The sequence below is a fragment of the Acipenser ruthenus genome, chromosome 14 (genome assembly GCF_902713425.1).
Source record: "Acipenser ruthenus chromosome 14, fAciRut3.2 maternal haplotype, whole genome shotgun sequence".
NCBI lineage: Eukaryota > Metazoa > Chordata > Actinopteri > Acipenseriformes > Acipenseridae > Acipenser > Acipenser ruthenus.
Window position 1 is genome coordinate 8173172 of NC_081202.1, and position 10933 is coordinate 8184104.

A 10933-nucleotide genomic window follows, 5' to 3' on the forward strand; every position below is an offset into this window, starting at 1 on the left:
AAGAAAATTTTAAACATATACTGTACAGCTATGGCTAAAAGTTTTGCATCACCCTATAGAATTAACACATTTTGAATGAAACCGAAAGCTGAATAATTTTGCATTAACATATTGAATTACATGCCGCTTTGTAGTTTTCCATATACTTAACGAAAAACTGACAAAAATTGAAAAATGTGACATTTCAAAATCCAACATGAAATATTACTATTATGGCTGCCGGTAGACTTTTGCGATACCATTTTGTATTTTTTTTTTATTTTTTATTACATGATGTTAAACAAAATATCTAAATTATGTTCATATAGTATGCATAAAAAGTCAGAAGTGTAGAGGTTTATTTCATCCTGAGTTGAAATAAACGTTAAAAGTTTTGTGATTCGGTCCCATGATGAAGACATATGTAAATCTACCCCAGATGTTCAAATCTCAAACGTTTATCTTTGTAATTCACTATTTATAAAACTTATTTAATTCATAGGTATGTCAGTTGACAATCATTTACTGTGTAAAGGCCCTTCACAGATTTGCTAGCTTAATTTTGTATGGGTCAAATAGTAAAGGAGCACTGTCATTTCAACCACTGTGAGTTTATTTTGGGCCCTCTACAAATCTGTAATGAGTTTAATTTAAAGAGTGCTTTGAGGGTTAAATCAAAAGTTTGACACCCATGGAAATTGGTTTAGCATATGTGAAGTTTTAAGTGAAGCTCCCAGACATTTATAATCTGTAGGCACAATGTCCTTGCCAAATGGTAGATTAGGTCTTCATTATTAAGAGAACACTATTGAAGGAAATTGATTCGGTAACATTGTCGTTACAGAGCCTTTTTATATTGGAAATTGTTCAAAAATGTAATAGAAGTTTTTTTTGTTTTATGCCTGGACAAAGGGTTAGGCTATTTGGCTTAAAGTCCTTGGCATGGAATGTCTTTAGACCCATCCATGCTCAAATGTGACTTTGAAACTGTTATTTTAAGAACAATTTCCAATTGGTTATATTTTTCATGCAAAGAAACTTTTATACTTTTTTCCAAGTCTCTTCCCTGTTCCTGTTAACACGCTGCGTGTTTGTGGTATTGACTTTAAACAAGTCCAGAAATGGAGCACACAACTTAACAGCGACCATTCATAATGAAGGAGAGCATGCTTCCTACCTTTTCCCTCAGCAGCTGTGGAACTAATCCTAGTTCCTTCTTTTAATAAACAATATTATTTTCTTAAATCCAATATATCCCAAACCATGAAATGCCTGTCTTGACTCCTGGCTATCATTTCAACTTATTTTTAGTTCTCCACCCTGTAGCCACATATATTTGTGGATTTTGAACTACAAAAAAAAATAATAAACCCTCTATCAATTATGTTTTATTCATACCAGTAAAATGAATAAATGCATGAGCTCTATTACAACCTGTAAATTATGTTTAAAAAAAAACATGGAAATAAGTCCAAAAACAGCAGTCTGAAGGAAATTCTGTAATTATAAGATTAAAGTGTTCAAGTTAATTGCTGTGGTTTTATCCTACATCTGCACATAATAGTCAAGTCAACCTGCTGAATTGGATTACATTTCAAAACAGCTTCCACTTGAATCATTCTTCTTCTTACTGTTATTCATAGTTGTACAATAACATCTGTATTTACAGTCCTTTCAACTACTTGAACTACGGGTTGGTTTTATTAGCCCCTTAACTCCTTTCCAGAATGGATTTTAAATATTAGTGAATGAGGAAGGCACCTTCAATAATCAGCCACAAACATAAAGTACTGCTAAAGTCAGGTATTACTGTATTAATATTACTATCATTGCTAAAGTCAATGAAAAAGAAATACTCTCACTTCTCTGTATGAGCAGATCTAGTGGTTTATACCACACTCAACTCAGAGAACAGTGATTCGCTTAGGGGATCACTCGCTATGGATAACCTTTTTTCTACACATTTAAAATGGCAAATCTGTTGAAAAGGGGGAGGGGGAGAGATGTGTCCAGGTTGAAGACCCACTCAAAAATACCATACCAAACCAATTTCATTTATATAGCGTTCTTGATGTGCAAGCATCCCAGGGCTCAAACAAAATAAAATAATAATACTAAATAAACAGCAAACCAAAAGATAATAATAATAATAATAATAATAATAATAATAATAATAATAATAATATACATGAATTGTCTTCTTGTTAATCTCTAAGATGATAAAACATACAGATACCAGATCATGCAGAAAAAGACTTCTGTTTTTCTTCAAAGCAACTCTCTGATGCGTTTCCCCAAGTCTTCAGCCCTGTACCTCCATGTTCACTCTTCTATGCCAGCTAGCTGACTGTGAAAGTGTGACTCCACAGCATATTTCACACCCTCCTCTGAGCATCAAAAAAGCCCCTACTGCCAGCCACAAAAATATATAGTTAAATATATACTGTATATATATATGAACCATCACTCATTTAACTAAGCACAGTATTCCTTGAGCGTTTGTTCCATGAATGGATGACTGTGCTTGCTTAAAAAAAATAACCTTCCAAACGGCTTTTAAAACACAATGCGGAAGTTTTAACTGGAAAAGTGAAGGAGAATTTTTTTTTTTTAAATCAACACATTATGAATGGATTTATTGACTATTTGTTGATAAATACTTCTTAAAGAGTAAGTAGTGGTGTTCCAAAAAATATAACGTTATACGTCCCCACACGTTGCTACAACTGTTTAAGTAATGTTTAATAACTGTTTAAAATGTCCTTTCATTGTTAACATCCTGACAACTTTTTACACTTTTTTGATTTCACTTTAAAGTCTGTTTCAAAGCTCTTTTCAAAATGGCTGCTCTGGTGCACTGGGGTTTGAGATCTGTTCTCTAAATCACTGCAGGAAGAGCGATTACAAAAAAAAAAACATAAAAAGTTCTCTGGCTTTTCTGTTCCGTACCACATCATGTTATTGCTGTGTTACCTGTATGACGATGTGGGCAATACACTATCAGTGCACTAGAGCGGGCATTTTGAAAAGAACTTTGACACAGACTTTAAAGTTATGTGTGAAAAGTTGTCAGAATGTTAATGAAAAGAAAAAAAATAAATAACCACAGGTGTGCTATTTAAACAGCTGGGGTCGTGTAACACTATATTATTCTGAGCCCCGCTACTTACTCTTTAAAGACAGCACAAGTATGAGTAATACGTTTTCTGCACCCTCTAATTGTGAGCAGTCTATAACAAATAACAAATAGCTTTCTTCTAACCGCAACTCTTTCAACCTTAATTCCAGCAGTTCATGACATCATCTGGCATCATTTACAAGCCCCTTATAAATATGTTTAAGCCATTTATCATCCGTTTTGATCATTAATCTATGCATGATTGCCTCATTAATTAAAGCCATCAGTACAAGTGCATGTCATCTTAAGTTATCAAAGTCTTGCAAGTAAGTGGTTTTAACAGTAAGCATATAGCATGAAGTTCAGTGTGCAAGGTATCAAACCCCTCTGAGGTGTATTTGTGGTACATGGGCAGAACAATAACCTGTTAACTCTTACTACAATCACAGCCAGTCAGAAACTTCAAACGCATAGTATAGCCCTCTTTGATGTCATCTTATTGTGATTTGTCAATATGTTTGAGTGGGTGGACTTGACATACTAGACAAGTTATTACCACCCAATGGGGATGTATATCAAAGACCTGTCATGCAAGTTGTTTTTAGAAACTTGCTAAGGATTATTGTTAGTGCAGGTTATTGAGTTTATAATAATCAGGTGGTACTGTGTGTGTGTGTGTGTGTTACATATATCTAGATAACCACTGTATCCCGGACATTTTATTGCACAAGGAGTATCAGAATATACACTCTATCTCTCATCCATATATTATTTAATTGTGATGAAACTTGTTCTGGACATACTTCAGCAGGAGTCATTGAGAATATCTGGGGATATACTTTATGAAGGCATCGTTCTGTTTTGTAAACTGCCGTTGCAAGGGATGAATGTCACTGACATGCTTGTCGTTAATTTGAATACTGGTGCCGATAAAAAGGCCAATATTAAAAATGTCAGCAAGAATCTTTGATTTTGGTCTCATAGGACACATTCTGTCTTTCCTTATACAACTACCCTAAGTTTCACCATCCATAGTTTTATAAATTATAGTTTGGTTTAATTGTTTACATTGAATGTAGCTTCCTAAATATGTTTTGTGACATCTGTATATATTGTAGAAATAAAGGTCAATGAATAACCTTGTATTGACCAACACTGTTTACCCAAGGCAGAATAAAGAACCGAGACAGGGAGGCACTTCATGTTGTCGGAGGCATGTCAAGAATCACAGTGTGCGGAGAGCTTCATTCCAACACACTGTTAACACACTGTAATAATAGGCCTCAAATTATGCTGTTCACTTAGCAACTGCACTAAGTAATCTGAGGCTCAGTAATGGACGTGGAATTGTCCATTTGATCAATGGAGAAAGAAAGTTCAGAGGTATATCATTTTCATGGTCATGGAATATCATCCTTTATTTTGATCACTATCTGGAAGGTACAATGCATGAAGTATTTTAGACATTAAAATACTTTTTTGGGAAGATTTATATTCCTGTCAACTGAAGACAAGTGTCGTACTGAGGGGTCCACATTGATTTCTCCCCATGGAAGTGAGGTGGAGGTATCAATAGTTTCTCTTCACGTTTACCACCTGATTAAGAAGCACTCCAGTGGAAAGAAATATCTTCACTGGTGTTATAATTGTCATGGAGTAATTTTCACAAAGCCTTTCCAGCACTAGAATACTGCTAGCAAAAATTTCTGGCTTCTACCTTTCCACCTCTTTCACAAAACAGTATCAAGAAAGAGCGTGAGAGAGCCGAAACCAGATGAACAAGCCCAAACGATTCAAATATAAATTCAATTGATTTTCTTCTATAGAATTAAAGTGGATTGAACAGACTGTTACCTACAGTAGAAGTGGTTCAGAAACTGTCCCTAGGTCGCTGTGTATAATAATCTAAATCAAACCTGAATGATAACCCTGCTCTATCATTTCAATATGTATTTATTTTACTTTGTAAAGATAATGAGGGTAAATAAATCAATCCTTCAGAGGAAAACCAGCTGGATTAAAATAGAGTTAAAAGGAAACACCAGCTGGATGGTTTCATTTTACATGTATGTTTACATGTATGCAATTCATTTTCTTAACCTTGTAAATTTGTGAGCAGTTGTATGAATGGTTTTGAAAAAGCATTGGAATTTGTAGAGGTGAATTAATAAGAGAGTGATGTCAAAAAACGCAGGAAGGAAGGGGTGCAATAGTTCAGTGCTTTGGTGCCCTCAATGTGATAGATTTACGAGTATTATCACTATAAACAGTGAGGCCTTCTACACACTGTCACTCTGCATTGGAAGGGATCAAGCGGTTAGTTCAGTCTGTAAGGCTTTCATACGAATCACTATAAACAGTGAGGCCTTCTACACACTGTCACTCTGCATTGGAAGGGATCAAGCGGTTAGTTCAGTCTGTAAGGCTTTCATACGAATCACTATAAACAGTGAGGCCTTCTACACACTGTCACTGCATTGGAAGGGATCAAGCGGTTAGTTCAGTCTGTAAGACTTTCATACGAATCACTATAAACAGTGAGGCCTTCTACACACTGTCACTGCATTGGAAGGGATCAAGCGGTTAGTTCAGTCTGTAAGGCTTTCATACGAAATAAGTTTTGGGCAGTTAAACAGTGGTCCATACATATATTGTGTATTTGTATACACAAATATAAAAAATACTATGTGTGTTTTACTGCCCAGTAGGTGGTAGCACATTCAGTCTGGTAAAGGCAGATTAAAAAAAAAAGTGTAATTTCTACTGTCAATATTTCTACAATTTACTGAGTTCATCATGCATGTCGAAATATTTTCTTTTTTTTTTTTATGAAGCTATGCTATGGAAGACTCATTCATTTAGAAAACAATTTTGGCAAAATGTTTAAAGGCAAAATGTCTTTCATTTTGGTAATGGAATAGCCAGAGATTCACAAAGGAAGATAAAATTATCATAGTAATACAGGTGTGGATAATCCAATTACATTGTCACACATGCTTTAAAATGGTAAACAAGACTTGCTATTATTATTTGTTTATTTAGCAGATGCCTTTATCCAAGGCGACTTACAGGGACTAGGGTGTGTGAACTATGCATTAGCTGCAGAGTTACTTACAACTACATCTCACCCGAAAGACGGAGCAGAAGGAGGTTAAGTGACTTGCTCAGGGTCACACAATGAGTCAGTGGCTGAGGTGGGATTTGAACCAGGGACCTCCTGGTTATAAGCCCTTTTCTTTAACCACTGGACCACACAGCATCTTTATGCCAGATACCCCTGTTTAACTGATCCTACACCAGGGAGAGTTTCAAGACCAATTAATACATTTGGGAGTAAAACAGCATACAAATTAAATTAATTTTTTAAATGACCATAATGTGTATCACTGACCTTTGAAAAACTAATCCAGCTGCTTGATGGTAGACTGCTGAAAACTCAATTAGGTCAGTATCTTGTTCAGCTATTAGGGCAGCAGTGTGGAGTAGTGGTTAGGGCTCTGGACTCTTGACCGGAGGGTCGTGGGTTCAATCCTAGGTGGGGACACTGCTGCTGTACCATTGAGCAAGGTACTTTATCTCGATTGCTCCAGTAAAAACCCAACTGTATAAATGGGTATGTAAAAAATAATGTGATATCTATATAGTGTATAATGTGATATCTTGTAACAATTGTAAGTCACCCTGGATAAGAGCATCTACTAAGAAATAAATAATAATAATATCTTGAGGCTAAATTCACTACAAAACTAGTGCCAACATTTTTAGTCAAATACAGTTGTACATCTCAATAGGAATTACCTAGACAAACCTGCCTCTTCTAGCAATGTATCATAACTGGTATTGGTTGCAGCATGATCTATATTTCTTTTTTTTAATATATTATATATTCTAGATGACAATTGTCTTATTGATCTAGTGTATCTAATTAAAAAACTTTCATAAAATAAATAAACACTCCCTATCAAATTAAATTCCTCTGCAACTTATAGTTGCTCTCACACGCAAGTTCAGTTGTTTGCCTGGGAGCTCAGCTTCATCAAGGGCAAACTGACATACAGAATCAGAAGAATGGAAAACATCACAGTGGCCAAATGACCCACAATGGTGCCCTGGTAACACACTTTCATAGCTTTTTGTTAAGCTTTAATATATCAATTCAAAAGATGTGTATGATCCTGTTGCATTGGATTACATTTCCATTTCAATAAAAGACATATTTTTTTATCAATAAAAAATAGACCTCCTTTCATCCTTATTTTAGGGCCATTTCACAAACAGTACGGTTTGTTTTGCTTGTTTCCACATTTTACTGATCTGCTTTCACATTGCACTAAAACAAACAAACCAAACTTGGGTTAAGATCCCAAACAAACTCCTGGTTAACTTTCAAGGGGACTGACTTTGGTACTCTAAAATGTTTCCTTAAAATATTTCAATAAAGTTGTTTTTCTGCCTTGCAGAACCCAGAAAAACAAAACAAAAATCTATTGCAAGTAAAAGTAACACACCACCAATACTGCAGCTCTGTCCTTGTGAATCAAGGATTTAAAGTTTTGATGAAGGTCATGAGGCATGATTGAATGCTGGTTGGAGCCAAGGTTAAATTACTATAAATACTCATATATCAAGAGCCTGTGACAAAAAGAACATGCTTTATCTTCCATTAGTTAGCTTATCTTTAAAAAATTAAGATTAGGGACAGTCGTTGGCAGAAAACTCTTTTCCTCCCTAACCTACAGGAGCAGAAAAACCAATGCTTGATATGTAGCTCAGCCAACAATTATCACCAAATCGCTGCAACCATGATTTGACCCTGATTTTAAATAAATAGTAAAAAAAACACTTCAAGTTGAAGTTTGGCAAATAATTTTACAAGTTTCTTTTAGCATTTCTCAATTTTGTGACTTTTGAGAAAGTTTTTTTTTTTTTTAAATGCCTTTTACTATCATACAGTACGTACGTCATTGACCCCCAGCTGGGAACCCTTTTGGCAACCAGAAAGGAGAAATATGAAAGAATGAAGTACTATAATATCCTTATATTCAGACTCATAGGTCAAAGTTCAAATCTATGCTAAAAAGTATCCTTGCAATGTGTCAAAGGCACCCAAAGGCACAGTATACGTCTGTCTTATTATGTTTAGGTCCCATACTGTAAACATGCAAAACGATGACCTTTAAGGTGTATCTCTTAATGTCTTTCAGAGACATGACTATTCAGTGTTGAAGGGACAAGGGCTACATTTAGTGTTGTGAATTTAATGCACCTGACTGAGTGCTAGTTAGAGATGTGTGCATGAGAAGACCAGCACCTGTGTGCAGTTCAGCCCCTGCCACAAAGAGAGAGATGCCTGTTCTGCCAAGGGCTTTGGAAAATCCATCCCAGCCACAGGGTTTACATACAGTACACCACTATCGCGAACACAGAAAGCAGACTCCCAGTTCACATTACAAAGGATTATACTACCTTTAAAAGACTAGTTCAGCATAGTTCAGAGAGAACTGTACAGAAGCATTACTGAAGCAGACAATACAAATAACATCTGCATTAATATAAGCTGCTTTGACAATTTAGAAATCTGTTTTCAATATTTTTCGGATGCAGTAGTTTATTGATGACGATGTTTTTTATTATAAATATGTTTTCATTGTAAGAGGATCGCACAAAAAGGATGATTAAAGCACTGGGGTTTTGTAAAGTGACTCGTACATGCTGTGCTGGTAGTTCAAAACAACGATGAGACTTAAGAGACTAAAAGAGGCTGATATTTTTCTTTGATAATTGTAGGGGCCTATCTTCATGATGAAAACAGAGGCAAACCTAAGTTTAGACCTACTTTATGATCATTCAGGAAGGGTGAACTATCTGCACCATTTATGAATTCATTCAAAAACTGTAAAATTGACTTTATAATTGACTTGCTTGAACATGCGTATCAGACCCCCTTGGCAGTTTTAACCTGCCCTCCAAATGATTTGGGCTCCAGAGGTGCACTCCAATTTAAGACGACCATTGAACCTTAGGAAAGAGATTGTTATAGGGTAAAGCGTTTAATTCCACAGATATAAGTAAACCATTTTTGTGTGCCATGAATTAAATATCAAATTGCAATATGTCCTTTGGTAAAATTGAGTGTGTCACCCCTATAATAGAATTGAGGACTAGGCTGATTCTAATTCAAAGTTAACAGGCTCTTCCTCAAATATAGCCCTCAGGGAATTTTTAATACCTTGAGACATTTAACCTTTTCTATGCCTCAAGCCTGTTAATTGCAAGATTTTGAGGTTACATAAACTGATACTTCAATTTTTAGTTTTATTATTACTATAAGAAGAAGAAGGAGAAGAAGAATTAATTGGAACAAGTTCCTGATATTATGTTGATTCTTATCACACTACAGTTAAGATCTACCACATTTATTAGTCACGTAACTATTTCCACTTAATACAATTAATAAGTTGCTGTAGTACAGAATTGAAATGTTTCAACATATAACTTAGCACAATATAGCAGATAGAATGTGTATGTTTTCAGTTGTCATATGTTTAATAATTACAATGTGTTGCACACGTACAGTATATTGGACTTTACATATTAAACATGAATTTAATTAAGGCACACTACTGTAATCAATGCAATTCCTAGTACCATGTTTCCAGTTCCACTGCAAGCATATTTGTTGTTTCAATGCTTCAGTGGTTATCTTGCCTGGTTATTACTCAACTCATGATAAAGTCAACTCTTCTACTGTTACTCATTTTGCTTGGTCTATTTGAAGAGACATTTAAAGGGTTTGTCTAGTACCTGTTCTATACTAAAGTGCGTCAACAATTATCTTCCAAAGCTACTGTATATTTGTTTTTCCTAAAGGGGACCCAGTTTAAAGTGTCAGACATTCATTTTCAAACAGTGAAGTACATGCTGTAAAGGTAATATAATCATGGATTGTGCAGTTTATAGTACCAATTACAACATGAAATCAAACATGTCATATATAGAAATCACAGCTTAGCACGCTATTGATGGGAAAATGTAGAGCTGTTTCATTTAAATCTGGTGGGTAGATCTCCACTGTATATACAGATGAGATGTAAGCCCTACACAGAAGGCATGTTAATATTATTTTTGATATCTTAACGTATTTATTAAAGGATTTCCTGCAATATATTGTATACATTGTAGGATTCTTCGCTGGGGATTCCATGGGGGCGCCACATTGCCTTTGGCACTCCCAGGGTTGGGGGGGTGGGATCTGGTTAGACTGTTTCTCTGCGGTGACCCCTACAGGCCAGGCGCCGAGTGAGCATGGGGGAGGAAATCTGCTGGACTGGTCTTTGTCCTCCAGAGGCTGGTAGCCTGCAGACGTCCTCTCTCGAGTTCCTGGGTGTAAAAGAAGATGCAGATTGGCCCGTGGGATCAGAGGACGCCCACTTTCCCTCGGGTCCCTGAGCTGTGTGGGCAAGCACCGCGGTGAAGGAGAAATAATAATAATTGGACATTCCAAATTGGGAGAAAATCGGGGGTAAAATAATTAGAGGTTGAAAATGTATTTTTATATACAGTACATACATATATATAGTACATATTCATACACATCTTGGTAATAATACCTCACGAATGAAATCACTTTCTTGTTAGTAATAGTAAGAAAAATATTTTATCTTCGAGTCACTATTCTGATTACACTTTTTTATTTGGCTTGCAAAAGATAGATTGCTGGCCTGTGTGTTGTATATATAGGGATATTAACAGTGGATGTACTGTACTGTGGGCTGGTTGACAAACAGTAAAGGTTGGTAGTAATACAGTGATAAGTTTTGATAACCCCTATCTACC